The 22,907-nt window shown below is 38.5% G+C and overlaps 1 pseudogene; it reads right to left on the bottom strand.

Annotated features, from left to right (window-relative positions):
• Positions 1-15,821: 15,821 nt before the first annotated feature.
• Positions 15,822-16,778, bottom strand: LOC147515943 (protein LIKE COV 1 pseudogene; annotated as a pseudogene).
• Between the last annotated feature and the right edge of the window lie 6,129 nt (positions 16,779-22,907).

The following is a 22,907-nucleotide window of genomic DNA, read 5'->3' as shown; positions in this document are numbered from 1 at the left end:
CGCGACCCGCACCCTCCTTGAGCGCAACTCACGCCCAAACACTGTAATTCCAAAAACCCACGAGCGCGACCCACGCCCAAAGCGAGCGCACCCGCGCCCTGCCATCTGTGAACACGGAAATTTAAATTTTCTGAGGGTCATTCCAGGATTTTTGGAACTGTTCAAAGAGTCGTTGAGATGACATCTCCTATAGTCATACCTGAATAGTCTTTCGAAGACGTGTTGGGAACCGAGACCTATAGACATTGGTTCCGACACAGGATCCTGCAGTTAGGATGGCGTCATCTACTGGTAAGTGATGACGATTCATATTCACCACAGCTTACTACTTATTTTTCTACGACCAATAAAATTCTATTGTAATCGGGATGGAAAACAAGAATTCTCCGTCAGAGTCGATGACACGACACACATAAATTCAATAAAAATGTGGTCGCTTTAGTTTCGTGGATTACCAATACCGATCCTGCTCACACATGGGCATATATGACCGATAATGCATACCTTTATGATTATACATATTTCCATGAGTATTATGGGGAGGGGTATTTCGAAAGTAATGGACCGAGGGGCGATATAGCATTGCCCTTGGTAGCCTTTCCCTAAACGTAGGCACCACCATGTTATTCATCCCGATGAATATTTTGGGGAATGGCGCTCATTTCTGCAAACAATCACTTGCCGGGTGACATTTTCCTCGCTTTAGGTGGGGGACGCGCCGATATGACATTCCCCGAAGTTTTAGTCGCTAGTCTTAAGAGAGCCCAAAGCATGAGGCGAAAGTATCTTCTTATGCCTGTTTTGGTAAGCCGCATCATCGTAGTTATTTACCTATATCCCGTACACAATTCACGATTGGAAAAGGGTTGAAGTCATGAGACCCACCAATTGGGTGGTTCGCCTATCATAATAATGACTTGGCCGATGGCAGGTGCAGCCTCATTTGGTCGCCCCATACATCCCATCAGACATAATAACACTTAACAGGTTAGCATTAGTAGATGATAAATGGCGGCAAGCTTGGCAAGTTATAATGGACTGGCAGGATGCGAAGGAACCTCATCTCTTTAATGAGGAGGAGGATGTTTAAACGGGAGATAAGGTAAGTTTTTAAGTTTTGTTATTGTCTGCTTATGTCCCAAGCAATTTATTTTTGTTAACCCCATAATGGGTGGAACTCTTATAGAGTTGCATCAGTATTTTTATTTCCTATATTAGTATGTTCTAACCTTGTTTTGCAGATGTTCCAGAATTTCACGTGTTTCCATGGTATTTTTCTACCCTCTTTATTTAAATGCTTTGAGGACAAAGCATGCTTCTTGTTTGGGGGCATAGAAACACGTGTAATTAAGGCATCTGTTAGGATATAAATATGTATAATATGCATTTGTTTTCAAGTTAAAATTTTCAAAAATATAAATAAATAAGTTTATGCTATACACTTAGGAATATTGGTATTGTTTTCTTTCTATGCTCTTAACAATCTAGAAGTCTCAATGAGCTTTTGCATCGTAATAATTGTTAGAAACTTAGGTTAATATGTAGGTAATAATCTTTGCATCTATCTATAAATATATTACATGAGTATCTATGATTGTTAGCGAAAGTTTCTCAAATCTAGGCTAGAGTACTTATTCTACAAATCCTCGTGAGAATATAGCCTAAAACCTTATATGAAATAAAACATTTGAGAAATGACACAAGGGAGAAGTAAAATCCGGATAGAGAAATCACACGTCCACTTGCTTGATCACTATACCATATCCTAAGCGAGAATTTAGGCCCTCTTTGGATCAATATAGCCAGAAATTCAAACCTATGAATTATTTTCCGCTAGTCGCCCCTCTGAGCCTTTCTTTAGCCTTCCATAAACCAAAATTCCTTGACCCTGTTGCAAAAACAAAACAAAATAAAAAAAATAAAAAAAATAAACCTACCCAATCTAGAATAAGTCTGAGAATAGAATGAGGAAGAAAGAAGAAGAGAAAAACCTGTGTAAACAAAAATTAGTTAGTTGCTTCAGAATAAAGAAAAGAAGTTTTCATCCAAAGAAAAGAAAAATAAAAAAATAGAAATAAATAAAAACTCCAAAAATAGAATAAAAGGGAGTCAAAAGCCAAAGAAAAGAAAAAGAAAAATATGGCTAAGGATGGAAACAAAGTATAGAAGCAAAAGAAAATAACAAGGTTTTCTCTAAGTTACATAATATGAAGACTCTATTATCTCAGACTTGTCCTTTTGAATATCCATTTCCTTCCTTCTTAATCCATCTTCTAATCCCCGCAACACCTAATAAAGACCTCTAGCTCAATTAGGAATAGGTTAGTGTGATAGTAAGTGGCAGATGTGTTTGATCGACTCTAGCTTCCTTGTTTGTCATTGAGATTGTAAGGTAAAGTGTGCCCACTGCACATTGGAGTAGCGAAACTTGAGCGGAAAAATTAGAGTGGTTTTTGTCTTGACATTTATGTGAGGACCTACTTAAGGACGTTATTCCGAGTTTTCAAAAACGAACCTGCTAGGCATTTCATAGTATTACGCATAGTGTATATACTGTATCATAGATGATTGATTATTATGCATATATTAGTTTAGGTTTTTGACTTGAATATTCTTATTCAATTGCTAGTGAGATGTATAGGTAGTTGAGACATGAATGAGGAAACAATAGTTTATTTCTTAGTCGTTGTAGTATAGATGAAGTTTGTGAGTACCTTCACTAGAAAACTCTCACAAGGCTATAACTCGTCCACTAGGGAATTCCTAGTGGTTTAAGGCCTTGTTGCATATGGTCAATGCAATCGTACTCAGCGAAACGAGAGTAGTTAGAACTCCATTTTTGGTCACTTATTCTAATTTCTCATAATTGTTTGAGGACAAGCAAAATGCTGTTTGGGAGTGGTTTGATAAGAGCCCAAAACTGTAGTTTTAACCCTGTAACAGTCATACTTTTAGACCAATTATGTGAGTAATAATTAAGAGTTAATACTTATTACGTGTTTTTATGCGTTTCAGGCTTCAAAGTCAATTATGTGCAGAAATATGCCACTTTGATGAGATAAAGGAGCAATGGTTGCTTGCTAAGGAGTTCGGTGATTAAAGGCCAAGATTCAAGAAGATAAAGCCTCTATAAAGCCCGGTCAAAAGATGAAAAGTCAAAGTCAACGCGGGCAGAAACAACATTCAAAATCAGCAGAACTTCCGAAGGCCGTATCTTTGGACTCAGACCTCGGAATTGGGCCTACCTTATGTCAAAACGACCGGCTCGGAAAGAGCTTTCCAATGGTTTAATCCTTGACCCCATCAGAGGAGCAAAACTGGACGAAAAGTCTGTTGAAGCCAACTGCAGCTGAAGAGGCCTATTTGGACTGAAAGAATTGGGTTTTGGGCCTGATTCTCTGGCCCAAAATATGGTTCCAAGCCCATACACGATTTTTGGATCTGAAAACATATAAAAACAAAAGCTTAGCTCTTTGTTAATGGTAACTAGTTAGACCTAAAAATATATATATAATTCTAGATCTAGTTTTCAGTAAATTAATTAAGTTTAAGTTCCATTTTCAATTCTTATTTTAGATTAAGTCTTTGAATCATTGTTCTTGATTGATTAGATAAATAAAATAGTTATTTTGTCAATTTCGATTTTTGTTATTTCAATTTATAGATCTAGTTTTAATTCTTGTTGATTATCATTTCGTAGTTTAAGTAGATTGAAACATTGTTAGTTAAATTAGTTAAGTTAGAATTTTAATATGATGTGTAGTTATAATTCAATGGGAAATGATGGGTTGATGACTCAAGGCTAAAACCTCCATTAGAGGGGTTGATGAAGCTTTGATGAAAACTTAGTGGTATAGTGTAGAAGCGTTGTAGAATCTATTCCACTCTAGAAGGTCGTGATTCGCCATGAGAATGGGTGGACGACCTCACATGCTAGTTAGTATTTGGTAGAAATGCCATGAACACTAGGGATTAGAACTCAAAATTCTTGCCGTAAGAACGTGAGAATCGAGATACAAGAATCTATGCTAGGTTATTAAGTTGGATTCGAGGTGGATTCAATTCCCCTCTAATCCTTTATCTAGATTCAAAAACAATTATATTTCCATAGCATTCGTAGTTTAAATTTAACATAATCAATTTCATATTGTATCGTAGTATAACACCCTTCGTAAAGCTCTCATTAGACTTAAAAGCGATTAATTAGACTAGAAAACATTCCATGCTTGAGAACTAGGAGTGGAACGAATTTGTTACTCCACCCTATTTCGATAGAATTGAGAGTAGAAACTTTGATAAATATAGACTCGTAAATAGTTTTAGTTTACTTACGTTTTGAGTTTCATCATTCATTTTGTAGGTAAATTATCAAATTATGTTGTATCAAGTAGCCACATTAGTAAAGCTTGTTATCAAAGACATCAAAAGAAAACTCATATCCATGAACATCAAAATGGACAGAGGGCCCGAAATAGATGAATTCATGAATAGGTGGAATATGGAAGTGATGGAAAGACGAATAAGATGAATCAAATGCAAGTGGGAAAGAGCTCTAGAAAGAATATATAATATGAATTCAGATGGCACGTTAACGAGTAATGGAGGGGGATGGGCAGCTGTTGTATGTAATGAGGATGGAGAGGTGATAGTGGCTACACATGGAAGGTCAGAGTACAATAGCATTGCGATAATAGAGCTTGAAGGTGTATAGCAAGGATTACAACTGGCGATGAAATATGGAGTTACAAAACTGAAGGCACAAACTAACTCGCAAAATGTGGTAGCATTCATCACAAAGAATGTATACCCATGGGAAGCAATACATCTTATGGTGAGCTTGAGAAGAATGGTAGCAACATTTGAAGTTTTTTCTATTGTTCATATTTATAGAGAATGTAACAAGCTAGCGGATGCACTTGCTTCTAAAATCCCAGCTGTTAGGTGTATAGAATTAATTCCTAGTTCCTTTGCAGAGGATGTAAAGAAAATAGTTTTTGAGGATGTAGCAGGGAGAGAGTATGTGAGAGAATGTAATGGAAACTAAGTTCGTTTATTTTACTAATAATATAGGGGTAAGGGACCTCTAAAAAAACCTACTTTCTGATAATAAAAAAATGAGTTAGATTTTATTTTTGTTTATTAGGTAGTGATTTTGATCACTTATCTCTTTTATATCTTATTTTCTAATAGACTAGCAAAAGGCTAGTTAGGGGTTATGATATGTGCTGATATTCACAAATTTATGTAAACTAACTATCTATGCATAAACACAAATAATCAATCAACTAAACAAGTGCTTAGATCAATATTCCTACTCTCAAATAATAGTAAAGTAATATAAAGAGTATGGATTCATTCCACTTCTAAACTACCAAGACATAAAAGAAATTCAACTAATTTAAATCACAAAGAAACAATGGTGAGAGTAATATTATGTTGAGAGATTTCTATTCTACGATTATATTACGGATTCAAATAAATTTAAATTAACTAAACTAATAGAAATAGGGTTTTGATGGAAGAGAAAGTTATAAAGAAAAGTAATCAATCCACCTAATGATTAGTTTAAAGCAAGAATAAAATTATTCATTGAAAAGAGATTATCTTTAGGTTTTCACACAATGGTCCAACCTAAAGCCTCAAACTTTATCATCCCTAGCAACAACTTACATCTCTATAGTCATTATTACTAGCATGTAGGATTATTACAACCAAGTCTCTCGACTTAATTATAACAATCCCTAGTTTAATTTGCTATATGTTTATTTTGGAAGTCATACAATAAACTAAACTCATTGAAATATATACACAATTTAATAATTCTACTAAGTAATATATTCCTCATTAGGCTTCATAATCACTCCCTCTAATGGGGGGTATTAGCCTAATATCATTGGATTAATTAAACTAAAATAATGAAAGGAAGACATAATGTAAAGAAGAAGTAATTGAATTGGATAAACTAAAGCTTTTATTAAAATGTTCTAATGGAGGCTACAAACTAAACTAATTAACTAAACCTAAACTAAACTAGAGAGAGAAAGAAAGAGAGAAAACCCTAATTTACAACTAAACTAAAGAGGGGAGTAGCCAAGCTTTGTTTAGCCTTAACCCTCCTTATATAGGAGAAGTTTAGGTTTACAATTTCGTGCATGGACTTTGGAGCTATTTTTTAGTCCATTAAATCAAGCCCAAAACCTAATTACTTAAGTCCAAAAAAGGTTTCTCTGCTGGAAATTACTGTAATAGCCTTTTCATCCACGTTTACTCCTTTGATTGGATTAAGGCCCAGACCATTAGAAAGCTCTTTCCGCGCTGGTCGTTTTAACATATAGTAGGCCCAATGCCAAGGTCTGAGTCCAAAGATACGGCTCGCGAAAGTTCTATTGACTTTTCTACTCTTTTTCTACTCGCGTTGACTTTGACTTTTCAACTTTAACTAAGCTTTAAAAGGGCTTTTTCTCCTTGAAACTTGGGCTTTAACCATAGAACTTCTTAGCAACCAACCTTTGCTCCTTTCTCTTGCAAAAGTGACATATTTCTTCATATATTTAACTCCAATACCTGAAATACACAAACGTACGTAAACAGTACTAACTCTTATTTATTATAAGCTCTAAATATAATATTATTAAGGGGTTAAAACTACAGTTTTAGGCTCTTATCACGTGCTCAAAAAGTGTATTTTAACCCTTAATTATACCCCTTGTTAGTCCCATTTAGTGGACTAATTATGCTTGTAAGTTAGGTTTTGTGACTTTACAGGTGAAAAAGAGAGAATTGCAAAATATTGAAGTTAAAATAGCAAAAAAGAGCTATTTGGAGCATTAAAATATCATATGGAGTTTATGAATTATTATGGAGAAGGCCCAAGGTTTATAAACTTATGAAAAGAATGGACTCGGATATGTTTTAAAGCTTATTTGAGAGTCCAAGGCATTGGACTCATTGATTGGATCAAAGCCCGTAAAGATGAACCTTTTTAGAAGTCTTGTTATATGCCAAAGACATTGATGAGGAATTAGACCACAAGTACTCCATCAAACATTGCATTTTCATATACCATAGTGTATAGGTCATCACGATGATCGTTTTGATAGGTCACACACCTCAAACGGAGTTACAATTCAAAAGATACGAAGTTTACAAGATTCACATCTAGCCTTAAAAAAGTCAATAAATCCCAGACACATGGAATTGCACTAGCTAGTGCATCCAGACGCATTAACCACCTTATAGCTTCACCTCTTCATTGTTTTTGGAAATAGAAGATGGAATTGGAAATAGGTCAATATGTAATAGGAAATTAGACCCAAAAGCCCATGTTTTAGATGTTTCTAAAGGTCATTGTAACCCCTATAAATAGAGCACCTCAGTACCAGATGTAACTCGCCAATTCACATTATTCTTGTCTCCAAAAGTTTAGGCAAAGAGAGGTTAATAATAAAATATTCAGTTTTAACTAGCCAAGTCTTAATAAATTAATCTCTCTAGTCTTATGTTCTTCTTTTCTTCTTTTTATTGTTCTTCATTCACTATAGAATTCTCCTTCAAGGGAGGAGATGAAGCCAGTGCTTAGGGTTTGGTGATTCTTTTGGTTCATGGTGTTCTCCAATCAGGTTAGTTCTTTATGTTTGCTTAGATATTAGTTCCATTGCCTAGACTAGGGGATGCATGGGAGTATAGATTAGGGTTTTATTTATTGCAATTGAATATCATGCTAGTGTAGGGTTTTATTTATTGCAATTGAATATTTGCTAGTGCCAGACTTTTATTTATTGTAATTGAATATAATGCTAGAATAGGGGTTTATTTATTGTAATTAAATATTATACTACTATTCTCTACTTTTCTTCTAGTTGTGGTGTTCTAAAGTAAGAGAAGTATTGAGGTCAGCCATAACCTCTAGATTATTTTTTTTAAAAAAAGTAAGAGAAGTATTCCTTGTGTTTGCTTTAAATGGTGATTTATTGAATGGATGCCCAAGCTCACATAAAAGAAAATAAGATATTAATAACATACACATAGGAATAACATATAAGTAGAAATAATTTTTTAATGATGTTTTACCCAAAAAGGCATCAACACTTGCTTGATTGCCCAATTGTAGTCTATTTGTGAGAACAACATGAAGCAAAATGTCCGTAAATCAAAAGTATTGGTGGATTCGATTCTCTGGAATTTCTCTCTCATATTCTCTCTCTATTTCCAAGTCTCAATCTTTAGTCTTTAGTTTAATTAGATAGTTTAGTTTAACAGTTTTTAAGACTTACCGCCTTGTCAAGCTCTCAATGGGCTTGGAGCTATGTTTTGGGCCGGAAAATCGGGCCCAAAACCCAATTTCTTTAGTCCAAAATGGGCTCTTCAGCTGCAATTGGCTTCAACAAATGTTTCGTCCACTTCTGCTCCTCTGATCGGATCAAAGCTTAGACCATTGAAAAGCTCTTTCCGAGCCGGTCGTTTTGACGTAAGGTAGGCCCAATTCCGAGGTCTGAGTCCAAAGATATGGTCTTCGGAAGTTCTGCTGACTTTGTGCACTATTTCTGCCCTCGTGGACTTTGACTTTTCATCTTTTGACCGGGCTTTACAGAGGCTTTGTCTTCTTGAAAATTGGCCTTTAATCACAGAACTCCTTAGTAACCGACCTTTGCTCCTTTATCTCGCTAAAGTGGCACATTTCTGCACATAATGGACTTTGAAGCCTAGAATGCATAAAAACACGTAATCAGTATTAACTCTTACTTATTATTCATAGAATTGGTCTAAAAGTACGATTGTTAAGGGGTTAAAACTACAGTTTTGGGCTCTTATCAAACCACCCCCAAACAACATTTTGCTTGTCCTCAAGCAAAGATGAGAAATTATAATAAGTGACCAAAAATGGAGTTCTATCTACTCGTTTACTTGAGTCGCGATTGCATTGACCATATGCAACAAGGCCTTAAACCACTAGGAATTCCCTAGTGGACGAGTTATAGCCTCGTGAGGGTTTTCCAGTGAAGGTACTCACAAACTTCATCTATACTACGACGACTAAGAAATAAAACTATTGTTTCCTTATTTATATCTCAATTATCTATACATCTCACTAGCAATGAATACAGAATAATCATGTCAAAACCTAAGCTAATATATGCATAATAATCAATCATCTACGAATAAACATATATACAATGAGTAATGCTATGAAATACAGTAACAGGTCCGTTTCTAAAACTTTTGAATAGCGTCCTTAAGTAGGTTCTCACATAAAAGTCAAGACAAAAATCACTCTGATTTTTCCACTCAAGTTTTGCTACTCCAATTAATGCGGTGGGGCATACTTTACCTTACAATCTCAATGACACACAAGGAAGCCGAAGTTGATCAAACACATCTGCCACTTACTATCCCACTAACCTATTCCTAATTGAGCTAGAGGTCTTTATTAGGTGTTGCGGGGATTAGGAGATGGTTTAAGAATGAAGGAAACGGATATTCAAAAAGACAAGTCTGAGATAATAGGGTCTTCATATTACGTAACTAGAGAAAACCTTGTTCTTTTGCTTCTACACTTTGTTTCCATCCTTAGCCTTTTTCTTTTGGCTTTTCGACTCCTTTTATTCTATTTTTGGAGTTTTTATTTTATTTCTATTTTTCTTTTTCTTTTTCTTTTTCTTTTCTTTGGATGGAAACTTCTTTTCTTTTTCTTTCCTTTTCTTTGGATGGAAACTTCTTTTCTTTTTCTTTTCTGAAGCAACTAACTAATTTCTGTTTACACAGGTTTTTCTCTTCTCTTTTCTTCACTCATCCTATTCTCAGACTTATTCTAAAATTGGTAGGTTGATTTTTTTTTATTTTTTTTTTGTTTTGTAACAGGGTAAAGGAATTGTGGTTTATGGAAGGGCTAATGAAAGGCTCAGTGGGGCGACTAGCGGAAAATATACTTAGGTCAAAATTTCTAGCTATATCGATCCAAAAAGGGCCTAAATTCTCTTTTAGGACATGGTATAGTGGTCAAGCAAGTGGACGTGTGATTTCTCTATTCGGAATATACTTCTCCCTTGTGTCATTTCTCAAATGTTTCACTCATATAAGGCTTTAGGCTATATTCTCACAGGATTTGTAGAGTAAGTACTCTAGCCTAGATTTCAGAAACTTACTACCAAACAATCATAGATACTCATGTAATATATTTATAGATAGATGCAAAGATTATTACCTACATATTAACCTAAGTTTCTAAAAACTATTATAATTCAAAAGCTACGTGAGACTTCTAGATTATTAGGAGCATAGAGAAAGAAACAATACCAATATTCCTAAGTGTATAGCATAAACTTTTTATTTTTATTTTTTATTTTTATTTTTATTATTTTTAAGACAAATAATACGTAATATACAACCTAATATGTGCTTAACATTTATATCGTGTTTCTATACCACCCCCAAACAATTTGGGAGAAGGGGGTTCATGAAAAAATTCAATAGCACAATTAAATTATGTAACTAACTAATTTTTATAATTTTTAACATTTTATAAATAAAAGTGCGTAATTTACATCCTAAAAGTGTCTAATTTTTGCAAATGTTTCTATCCCACCCCCAAATAATCGAACGCTTTGTCCTCAAAGTGTAAAGAGATAAGGAAAGAATTTACCATAGAAACGTGGCAAAAATTGGCAGTACCTGTAACAAAAATATTGTAAAGATGATATGATAATATGAAGCACAATTAAACTAGTGCGCATTAATTAACTAACGAAACTCTCTTGGAGTAAACATGACAGCTTAGGGTGGCAACATGATTTGAAATGAATACCAAAATCATACCACCCCAAACAAAAATTGGAAAACTCTTTTTAAGTTTGAAAATTTTGTTTGGCCTATACTCCAGAAGGTTGGTATTGTACGAAAACTTGGGTCTTTTAAAGTCAGATTCCCTAGACTTTCTAATATATGTTTATGTTTTTATTTTATTTAGTTTTTATATGTTTGATTTTTCGAAAAACAAAACAAAATTACGATTAAGAAATAAAAATGAAACTCACTCCATAGAGAAGCACTACTCAATCCACGAGAAAAAGTGCAAGAGATAAATGCGTGAGTCACATGAAACGTAGACTAAGAATCCGGCGGTTTACAACCACTCACTCCAAAAAGGAGGGTCCGGTTGCCTTAATGGTGCACTCCCATAACATAAGATTGGAATGGAGTACAATCAAGACTAAAATGAGTCTTTTATAGTTAGATACTCGAGACTTTATCTAATATATATGTATTAAAATGCAGTTTACCATATATCATCAATCGAAAAAGTTGGGGGTCTTTCCACAAATAATTAACATGGAATGCACCATCAAACGAATTAAGCACCAAGATTTCCTATGGCGTAGCTTAGTGGAATGAGAGGAAAGCCTTATAGATCTAAAACCTAATCGAAAGCATACAGTTTTTCTTTGTCCTCCTACTGAAGGGATGCCAAGTAAATGAACGTGAGAAAATTGATGGTTGTGGAAGATACGTGGGATGTGGATAATTTTGAGAAGGAAAAAATGGAAAAAATGAAAAAGTGTCGGTGGCTTGTCCTTGGGTGTTACTTCTTCACCAGTTGGTTTTAGATAGTTATGAAGCATAGGAGAAACGCCAAGGTCAAGTACAAACTCAATGGTTCTTTGAAAAGGTAGAGGGCGAGGAACATTCGTGATGGAAGGTGAATGTGTGACATGAGGATGTGAGGTGGGTGAATGGTGTTCAACTAGTGTTCCTAGGTCTATATCATCAGAGGCCTTGAGATATGCAAGACATTTCTCAATAGGTGGGTAAGAAGAATCACTGGGATAGAGGGAGAAAAATTCTTCTTCCGTCATGGCGTCAAGAGATGAATGGATGTCAATAGGAGAAAACTCGCGAGGCAGCAAAGAAGGGTTGCAAAAGAGTCGAAGGAAATCCTCCCTGATGTTATCTACGTCTAGGGAGTAGAAATTGTGATCCTTGTCTTCTTCCATAAGAGGGGTATCTACTAGTGTGGGGACTAAAGTGTCAGCCGCACTAATGTGAGGTACAAAACTCTCAATGGACTTCACTTCCCCTTCTACCGGCAAACCTAGTTGTCCCTGTTTTTGTCTAAACATGTTAACTTCTACAGAAAGATTTCCAAAAGAAAGAGTCATTGAGCCATCCCGACAATTGATTTGGGCATTGACGGTTACCAAGAAAGGACGCCCTAAGATGATGGGAATGGAATCATGAGCAACTTTTGTGTCAAGAATAACAAAGTCGGCTGGATAGTAAAAATCCTGAACTTTAACGAGAATATTTTCAACTACACCCTTGGGATACTTAATAGAACGATCGGCTAACTGCAAAGTCATTTTGGTTGGTTGAAGTTTTGTTAGACCTAGTTGTTTATATAAATAAAAAGGGAGTAAGTTAACACTTAGGTCTAATAAAAGCAGTTGTTATGAAGGTATCACCTAAGGTGCATTGTACAATAGGACGACCAGGGTCCTTGTACTTAACAATTCCGTTATGTTCAGATAAAGAGGGATATTGTTTAGTTAAGAATGCTTCGTGGGGTATGTTGGTTTTCCTCTTCTTGGTGCACAACTCTTTTAGAAACTTAGCGTGTCCAGGTAGACTTTTTATAGCTTTTAGAAAAGGTAGGTTTATAATCAAATTTTTAAACACTTCCCTAATCTCATCAAAATTCTCGTCCTTTTTAAACACAACTAGTCTTTGGGGATATGGTGTTTTATCACTATTTTTAGCAGAAGGGATAAAAGTATTATTAGTCTTTGCTTTATCTCTAGCCGTTTTCCATCTAGGTGTCCATATTGGAATCTCTACAGGTGTAGGGTCTTCACTTTCTATTATTGGGTCTTGTAATGTTTTCCCTTTTGGTTGTGGTTTAACTGGTACTTCTACAGTTGTAGGGTCTTCAGTTTCTATTATAGTATTTGGTATGGTATCTGTCGCACCACAATACCGCGACCTCCTAATTTACTCGTACTCTCGCTCTCTTTTAGATCGGCTGCACCAATTAGGTTGCCTACGTACCCTTTCGGGATCAAGCCGCCGTAGTTCACTTCTCACTCCTCACCCCACTCTGCCTCCATTCTCAGCCCCCCCTCCTCTTCTATCTCCTCCTCTCCTCCTTTTTCTATCCCTCTTTTAGGGTTACTCATAGGGCATAGTTTGGTCCTGGGCCCATTTTCTGGGCCCAATACACACTACGGTCTGGGCCTTATCTCTTGGCCCAGTACTTATGTGATACATCCCTGAATATGGCTACTACAATTGTCCCCTTCTCGGGTTCGGCGGCGATGACGACGGCGGACCCGAGAAGTCCTCAAGCTTCCTTGTCTCTTTCTCTGAACTCTAGATATCCACATTGTCCTGTGACTGTACGTAGCCTTCTTCTCCTCAGGACATCTCATATCCATGTACTCAGCTACTAGACCCTATGTCTGTGAAGTGTCTCACTTTATCGGTTCTCATTCATAGAACTCATTAGCGTATCCACGAAGGGTCTCATCCCCTTCACTCTCACTCTTCAAACTCCATTCTCATGCCAGCGAAGTGTCTCCACCCAGCTATCCACTCTCATCTACAAAATTCACTACCGTACCCGGAGAGTGTCTTGTCCCGGCCATAAACTCTCCTCCACATAACTTACTACTATGTGCACGGAGTGTCTCACCCTTTCACAGAACTCAACATTGTATCCGCCAAAGGGCTCATCCCCTTTGCCCTTACTCATGGACCTCAATATCCCATCCGCAAAGGGACTCGTCCCCTTCCAATTGCAGTTTGGAACTCCGGCTTGCGGAAGACTCATCACCCTTACTGTCTCTGTTCTGGAAAGAAGCCTGATGAGGGCCAACCCAGCTTGCCCCCATGTTTGATTCGGATCTCATGTCCGCATATCTCTTGTAACTCCGACCTGCGGCTCAACCAGGCTCTGGGGCTACTCTCTTTGACCTGCCTGTCTCTTGCCTTTCTGTCCCGTGAAGGGCTCATCCCACTCCGCGAGCTCGACCGGGTTTTCGCCAGTTGGGGCTCTCTCATTGCCCCATGTATCTCTAACATCTCTGATCCGCGGAGGGCTCATCCCACTCCGCGGGCTCGACCGGGATGTCGCCGGTTGGGGCTCTCTCATTGCCCCATGTATCTCTAACATCTCTAATACGCGGAGGGCTCATCCCACTCCGCGGTCTCGACCGGTTGTCGCCGGTTAGGGCTCTCTCATTGCCCCATGTATCTCTAGCGTCTCTGATCCGCGGAGGGCTCATCCCACTCCGCGGTCTCGACCGGGTTGTCGCCGGTTGGGGCTCTCCCATTGCCCCATGTATCTCTAGCGACTCTGATCCGCGGAGAGCTCATCCCACTCCACGGGCTCAACCGGGTTGTCGCCGGTTAGGGCTCTCTCATTGCCCCATGTATCTCTAGCATCTCTGATCCGCGGAGGGCTCATCCCACTCCCCGGGCTCTCGCCTGTTAAGGCTCTCTTATTGCCCTGTGTATCTCTAGCATCACTAATCCGCGGAGGGCTCATCCCACTCCCCGGGTTTGCTCGGGTTGTCGCGGAGGGCTCATCCCCCCCGCTATCTCTGCTCAAGAGTGGAGTCTGGTGAGGGGCAACTCAGCTTGCCCCCATGTTTGATTCGGATGTCATCTCTGCGGGGGGCTCATCCCCCCGTTGTCTCTGCTCAGGAGTGGAGTCTGATGAGGGGCAACTCAGCTTGCCCCCATGTTTGATTCGGATCTCCTGTCCGCATATCCTATCCCGCTCGAGGCTTCGGACACGCCGGTCCGGGACAGCTCTGCCTGCCCCACACGCGCTGTTTGGACACGAGGGCCCGCAGAGGGCTCATCCCCCCGCACTCATTCGGATAGCCCCACGACATATCCGCGAAGGGTCTTCTCGAACCCCTCCGCTCTCCTTCGGAATGCCCCACGACATATCCGCGAAGGGTCTTCTCGGACCCCTCTGCTCTCCTTTGGAATGTGCATCCGGGAACTCCGGCTCGCGGAGGGCCCCATTCCCTGGCTTTATAGGTGAGATGGATCCATCTCTCAATACTAGCTCAATCTCCACTCTCCGATGACGCCGGGATCTTTCTCTTTCTCAGAAACTTTCTTTGCGGTGTATGCCTCTCTGCATAACGTGTAGCACACCCTTGTTTTACTGCATTGTTGTCTGAGTTGAAACAGTTCCATCCTTGCTCTCTTGAGTCTCTTCGATACATTGCTGTAATCTCGAAACTTCTCATGGACACGCTTGGATACTTGAAACCTCGTTCTGGTTCGTGAATTCTATTACAAATGCACGAGTATGAAGTATTACTTGTGGAGCTGCGAATATTGGGCCTCGGCCAACTCTTACTGACATAATGTATTTGATCAATTCACACCCTTTCTTTTGCTTTTTAGAATCAATTCCAGGCCACCCCTCCGGCATCACTGAAGCTGAAACTTACAACATAGCTGCGGTTCTCATTTCATGTTGACCACGCCTCGACCATAAGAATTACACATCTGTACCAGTAAGGCTTCTAGGAGAAATTAGGCTGCCAATGTGGACAACTGCGTCCTCGAAGGACCCCCATCGCAATTCCATCAATGAGAATCTGCTTAAACTCTTTCTTTTCTAAATCATAGTAACCTTGACCTTTACCACCATGAAGTAAGACAATACCCTTCTTTGTTGGGCTTAAAATTTTAATAGGCACTACCGTTCCCTGCAATGGCCCAAGAGTGTCTTTCCTAATAACATAATCTTTAGTCCACGACACCCCATAATCTTTCATAACCCACACGTCAATATGATCACTTTTTCATCAGTCATACAAAGAAACTCTCCTAGCAAGATCAAAATCCGCGTGAGGAGGACGGTGGTTTGTTACCTTCTTCGTAAGTTTCAAGTTCTTGCGGTGAGTGACTTCCCGTGTAATTTCAATTCCTTCACGAACAGATAAACTCGGCCTCATAAATCATTTGAGTGAACAAGGAAAACGTCTCCAATGTAGAAGTGGTTGGAAGGTATATAAACACAACATAGCTCCTCTTCCCCAGCACTTCTCCGAAGGACTGCTATTGATGTAATATAGCCAAACGCATATTCTCCAATACGTGGATGCCTAAGTAAAACCACCTCTTTGAAGGCATGAGTAGTCTGATCTGGTGATATTGCAGCGCTAATTTGTTTTGAGGTTGTATAAATATAGCCTACAAATGGCATTTTCTTAATGAACCATCTTCCAAGACCGAGAATTGAAGCTCCCCACCATGAGGACATGAACACACCGACTAGGAAGATAAAGGTGAGAGAAGTGGCGAACCCAAGACCAAATAAATGGATCCCAATCTGAATATAAATCGGGGAGAAAACTCCCCCCACAAAATGAACAAATCCCCAAGTGATGTAGAATGTGATGGCTATGGGAAGAAGAATGACATGCAGTGACGCAATAAAATATCCTCCTCTGATAGAGACGGTAGATAATAGCCATCGGCCTTCTCAAGAACGCAATTCAAAGAATGAAGATGACCATGATGAAGTAACTAGTCCAATAATATTAAAGATTGCATTTGAGACGGCTGATCCATCTAGAAATAGAACGAGATAAAGTAAATCTGGAGAAGAATTTAGTTAGTGGACGTGGCGGTGACGACCAATCTACTTCCCTCAATGTGTCCATCAGATCTTCTGCTGTCATGTTTCCCAATCCACTTTCTTTTCCCTCTGATCTGGATCTGGAGAAGAACGAGTTATTAGGGTTGGAATTTTTCTCCATTTCGCTACCTCCTTATCTACTAATCTACTCGGTCCCCACAGACGGCGCCATTTGTCGCACCACAATACCGCGACCTCCTAATTTACTCGTACTCTCGCTCTCTTTTAGATCGGCTGCACCAATTAGGTTGCCTACGTACCCTTTCGGGATCAAGCCGCCGTAGTTCACTTCTCACTCCTCACCCCACTCTGCCTCCATTCTCAGCCCCCCCTCCTCTTCTATCTCCTCCTCTCCTCCTTTTTCTATCCCTCTTTTAGGGTTACTCATAGGGCATAGTTTGGTCCTGGGCCCATTTTCTGGGCCCAATACACACTACGGTCTGGGCCTTATCTCTTGGCCCAGTACTTACTTATGTGATACATCCCTGAATATGGCTACTACAGTATCATTTTTAGTTTGCGGGTAATCTTTAGGTATAGTCACTTGGTTATCAACTACTCGCCCTGAACGAAGAGTAGTGACTGTCTGTAGGTCCCCTTGGTTTATATTACCATTACAGTAAATACTGATTATTTCAAAGGCAGTGTTTGTTGACTTAGGATTAGGCACTGCTTGACTTGGAAACACGCCGGTTTGGTTATTATTTTGGTTAGAAGACATGTCAATAACCTTTTGGCACAAAGACTGCATCATTTGCATCGTTTGTTTCATCATATTAGAGTTTTGATCATGCTGATCTTTCATCAAGTTGGAGTTTTGTTGCATAATTTGATTTTGTTTCTCCAACAAGGTCACTACTACTTTGTCTGTAGATGGTTGTATTGGAATTAAAGCTTGTTGAGCGTTCATGTCTTGATGTTGATAGTTCTGGGTTATGGGTACTAAACCTCTATTCTAGTCACCTAAGTTCCTTGTCCTTGATGTTGAGTTAACTGGTTGAAGTGTGATGGTTGTGGTGGTGTTTGTGCATAGACAAGAGGACAATAGAAGTCGGAATGCTCAAGACTACAACAGACATTACAACGGGTAGAGTTAATGTTCATGACTGGAGTGGGTTGTTGTTGAACAGAGATGGCATCTACCTTTTTAGTGAGGGCATCGATAAGAGTTTTAAGCTCGGGATCATATTTAACCTCAAGAGAAGAAGGAGAGGAGCGGGAAGAATCGTTACCTCCCCAATTGTTATTCTTCTTAGATTGATCTTCTAAGAATTTATAAGCCTCCAAGGCTCCTTTACTAAGAAAACTACCCCCATTCATGATATCTAGAACCTCCTTATGATAATGTGAAAGCCCCTTGAAGAAAGAACGAACAAGCGTGTCTTTCGCAAGATTATGATGCGGGCATTCAATGAGAAGATCAGTGAAATGATTCCAGGCCTCTGAAAAGGATTCATGAGGATTCTGGCTGAAGAAATGAATCTTGTGAAGCATTTCATCTGTCTTCAGTGGTGGGTAAAACTGTTCCATGAACAATTGAACAAGTTGAGCCCATGAGTCCACGAGTTTGGCGTTTGGGCGCTTAACCAAGACGTCGCCTTATCGGCTAAAGTGAAAGGGAATACCCTCAGTTTAATTTGTTCCGCACCAACCGTGGGATGGTGGAATGTTGTTAGGACTTGTTCAATCCTACGCATGTGCTGATAAGGTTTAACCATGAAAAACGGGTAACAAATTAAAAATATTTGGGGGGATTCGGAAATCCCCCACTGGGTCTGCTAGAACGATGCAAGATTTGGGGCTATCGCTCAAGGCTTTGTAGAAGTTAGAGAGAGGAGTCTCTCTTTCTTCAGCCATTATATCAGGTGGTGTGTGTGAAATTCTTAGATAGGCGTGTGGTATTTATGTCTACAAAAAACAAGCCTGATTATACTAGAATTAAAACTCCTCTAACAAAAGAAACGAGGAGTGGAAGAAAGGAATACCTGATTGGGTCCTTGCTTCACTTATGAATAGCGTCTTGTTTACGTGTGTTCAGTGTATATAACAAGTTAGAACACTGAAAAACTTGAAAAATTGAAGTTCGAATCAAACCTGTGGAAATCCGGCAAAATTCAGCTCAGGGCGCGGGTGCGCTTCACTTGGGCGCAGGTGCGCTCACTGCAAATTCGAGTTCCAGTGTTTTGAGTGCGGGTTGCGCTCGGTATGGGCGCGGGTCGCGCTCAGTGTAAACTTCAAGTTACAGTGTTTGAGCTCGGGTCGCTCTCAGCTTCCAGTAACTTTAGCACAGCTCCGTGCAATTTTTTTTTCCCGAGGAAGTTTAATGCTTCACTGCAGTGTTTTTCTCTGTGAATCCGTAGCCCCTATGCCTAAAACCGTGAACAGTTCCGAAAATTCAAGAAATAAGAATGAAAAATTAAAAGGGTGGGTGGGTAGAGAATGGGGGATTACCCCCTTGGATTCAAGTAATTGAATTCTTGTCTTGAACGAGATTAAGATGGCAGCGGCGCCATTTGATAACCCATAAAAATAATAGAATCCAAAATATTAATGTTAACAACACTAATACGTAATCCTACCGTTCTTACGTTTAAATCAATTCTTCTTACTCTCAAAACATAATCATGCAATATAATGAGTAAGGATTCGTTCCACTCTTAACTGTCTAGACTTAAATTGAATTCAACTAATCAAACCAAAAGGAACAATGGTGAGAGTAATGATTTGATGTGAAATTTCTATACTACCATTCCCAACACAAGAACAATAATAAGAACATGTCATTATAGAATAAGTAATTAACTTTATAAATCTAATAGAACAATAAGAACAAGATATGATTGAATGAATAACAACTATTTTATTTATCTAATGAATGATATTCAATGATTTAAATAACTAATCTAAAACAAAGAATGGAACTAATTAATGGAATGAAAACTAAGTAATTAACTAATCTAGATCTATCTTTTTCTAACCCTAAACTCCATTAACATTAGCTTCCTAATCTAACTATCTACCATTAACAAAGATTCAAGCTTTTGTTTTTATACTTTCAGATCCAAAAATCGTGCATGGGCTTGGAGCCATGTTTTGGGCCGGAAAATCAGGCCCAAAACCCAATTTCTTTAGTCCAAAATGGGCTCTACAGTTGCAATTGGCTTCGACAAATGTTTTGTCCACTTCTGCTCCTCTAATTGGATCAATGTTTGGACCATTGAAAAGCTCTTTCTGAGCCGGTCGTTTTGACGTAAGGTAGGCCCAATTCCGAGGTCTGAGTCCAAAGATATGGTCTTCGGAAGTTCTCACGACTTTGTGCAATCAAGCCCGCGTGGACTTTGACTTTTCATCTTTTGACCGGGCTTTACAGAGGCTTTGTCTTCTTGAAAATTGGCCTTTAATCACAGAACTCCTTAGTAACCGACCTTTGCTCCTTTATCTCGCTAAAGTGGCACATTTCTGCACATAATGGACTTTGAAGCCTGGAATGCATAAAAACACGTAATCAGTATTAACTCTTACTTATTATTCATATAATTGGTCTAAAAGTACGATTGTTAAGGGGTTAAAACTATAGTTTTGGGCTCTTATCAATAGCACATGCATACAACGTCTTAATTTGCAATTTCTAGCCATTGGACTTTTAGACATTATAAGAATTGAAGTAGTGAAAAAATCTTCAAAATTCAACCGTTGCAACAAAAGTTATTATAATGGGTGGTGGGGAATTTGGAAACATCTCATCAAAGGAGACGGTGATGAAGGTTTTCTCCCTCATTTTTCATTTTAACAGTACTATTAATTTATTTGATTTGGGGCGTGGGTTGTGTTTCTCAGAATATTGGATGTTTTTCATGTGGTTTGCGTGATCACTGGGCAGTCTTGCCTCTTGAAAGACTCTCCTTGCTTAAGTTGTTCCACAAGTCGTGTTGTGCGAACTTCACGTAAATTACATTTATTGGGACAGAAGTTTTTGTCTTGCCCAAATTGTAACAGTTTTCAATGGGTGAAGGATGCTATTAAAATGTTAATGGAGCCTAGGAATTAGGTGAATCATCGTGTGAAAGGTGCAATAGAGCCCAGGAAATTGCAGTTAGTTTGAAGATGGTGGGAGCTCGTCAGTGGTGAGAAAGGGGAAGGCAGAAATCAGTGTTGAAGTAGAAGTGGATAACATGTATGAAGGGTTTGAGGCCAAGGTTATTGTCAAAGGTGGTGTTTCTACTGACAAAAATCATATTTTATTTTTATTTATTTTTAATTTGAATGTTGGTAATGTTAATTTCAGTGTTAGTTTCAATCAATTTGGTTACCATTTTCTAATCAATTGTTATGCAGTACTGATTGTTATGTTTGACAGAAACGAAAACAAGCAAAACTTTAACTGAAACTTTAATAAACATTCAACAGTACTAAACATGAAAAGGCCTTGACAAAGACTTGATTCAACCCTACTAACAAACACTGACTTAAACCATTACACTAAAACACCAATCCAACAAATCAATTCTTACTTTTCATGCACATACCAGCAATAGCTAAAGCAAGCACCATTTCCTTAACTTGAGTCTTAGTTGAACCTGCTGCTGGTGGTTGTGTAGAGAGCCTTGGTGACCTCCTAACATGGTCAAAGGTTGGTGGAGCTGATTGGGGGTGGGGGAGGGGGGGTGGGTTAGAGAGCTTTGGTGTCATTCTAGCATTCTCAAATTTTTGTGGTGGACCTGATGGTGGAGTCTGCCTAACATGCTCAAATCCAAGTGGTGGATGACACTTACTCTTTTTGTGTGTATGAGATGATATATCGAATGGCTAGATGGATGATGGTTGTTGAACAAAATAGAAGCGTATCAAAACCTAATTATCCCTCAATAAGTAAAGGATGAGTAGGATATCGTTCCACTTTTAAGTGTATGTTATATGAAGGACAAGACTGGAAAGGGGGTTTGAATGATTAAAAACTATGATTATAGATATTGTGAATTGCTTAACTAAACTAAACTAAACTATTAAGAATTTATAAAAGATGGAATTCAAGATATTAGAATCCACCGATACCTTTGATCTGTGACCTTCTGCTTTATGGTTGTTCTCACAAGTAGACTACAATTAGGCAATCGAGCGAGTGTTGATGCCCTCTTGGACGAAACATCGTTAACGAATAACTCTACTTAAGGTTGTTCCTATGTTTATGTTATTAATATATTCTTTCCTTTTATGTAAGCTCGGGCAGCAATTCAATGTATTATCGAGAGCAACATCAAAGAGTACTTCCTAATAAGGCGACCATTCAATGAATCACCATTGAAGACAAACACAAAGAATACTTCTCCTAGGCAGCCACTCCCTGAGCTACCCCTACTAGGGCAACACAAAGAATACTTTCTTAACTCTAAAGAACTACACTACTTAGAAGAAAAGTAAAAAAAACACTAGCATGATATTAATATTGCAAAACATAAACCCTATTCTATACTTCCATCCCCTGGTGTGGGCAATGGAACTAATAACTAAAAACATAAATAACTAACCTGATTGGAGAACACCATGAACCAGAAGAATCACCGTAAGCACCGGCTTCATCTTCTCCCTTGAAGGAGAAGATTAGCCTTCCATAAAAAAGGAATAACACAAAGAACGAGAAGAAAAAGAGTCGAAGAATATAAGACTAGAAAGACTAATTTATCAAGACTCGACTAGTTAAAACTGAATATTTTATTATTAATCTCTCTATGCTTCAAGTTCTGGAGATAAGAATATAAGTGAATTGGAGAGTTTCATGAGGCACTTATATCCTCTATTTATAGGGGTTACAATGAGTTTTAGAAACATCCCAAACCGTGGTTTGTTTCCTATTACAAATCAACTTCTTTCAGAGTCCAACTTCATTTTTAAAACTGTAAAAGAGGTGGGCCACAGTGTCAATTCATGTGTCTGGACGCACGGGCCTTGCATCCCAAACGCAAGAGTCTGTTTTCCTCTTTTGCCCCATCCTTTTTTCCTCTTTTGTGGGCTTTGGTCCAAGCAACGAATCCTTTTGCCTTGGGCTTCTAAATAGGCTTTAAAACAATTCCAAGTGGCATCTTTCATAGCTTCAATTCCTTGGCCTTCTCCATGATTGTCCACGGGTTTCCCATGTGATCCTTAATGCTTCGAATTGCTCCGTTTTACCCTTTTTCTCTAATATTCTATAAAACTCTCTTTTTCACCTGTAGAATCATAAAACATGACATACAATCACTGTTAGTCCACTAAG

This window comes from Coptis chinensis, chromosome 2 (assembly GCF_015680905.1).
Source record: "Coptis chinensis isolate HL-2020 chromosome 2, ASM1568090v1, whole genome shotgun sequence".
Classification (NCBI taxonomy): Eukaryota; Viridiplantae; Streptophyta; class Magnoliopsida; order Ranunculales; family Ranunculaceae; genus Coptis; species Coptis chinensis.
The sequence above is the reverse complement of the archived record's forward strand: the minus strand, read 5'-3'. Positions and strand labels throughout refer to the sequence as shown.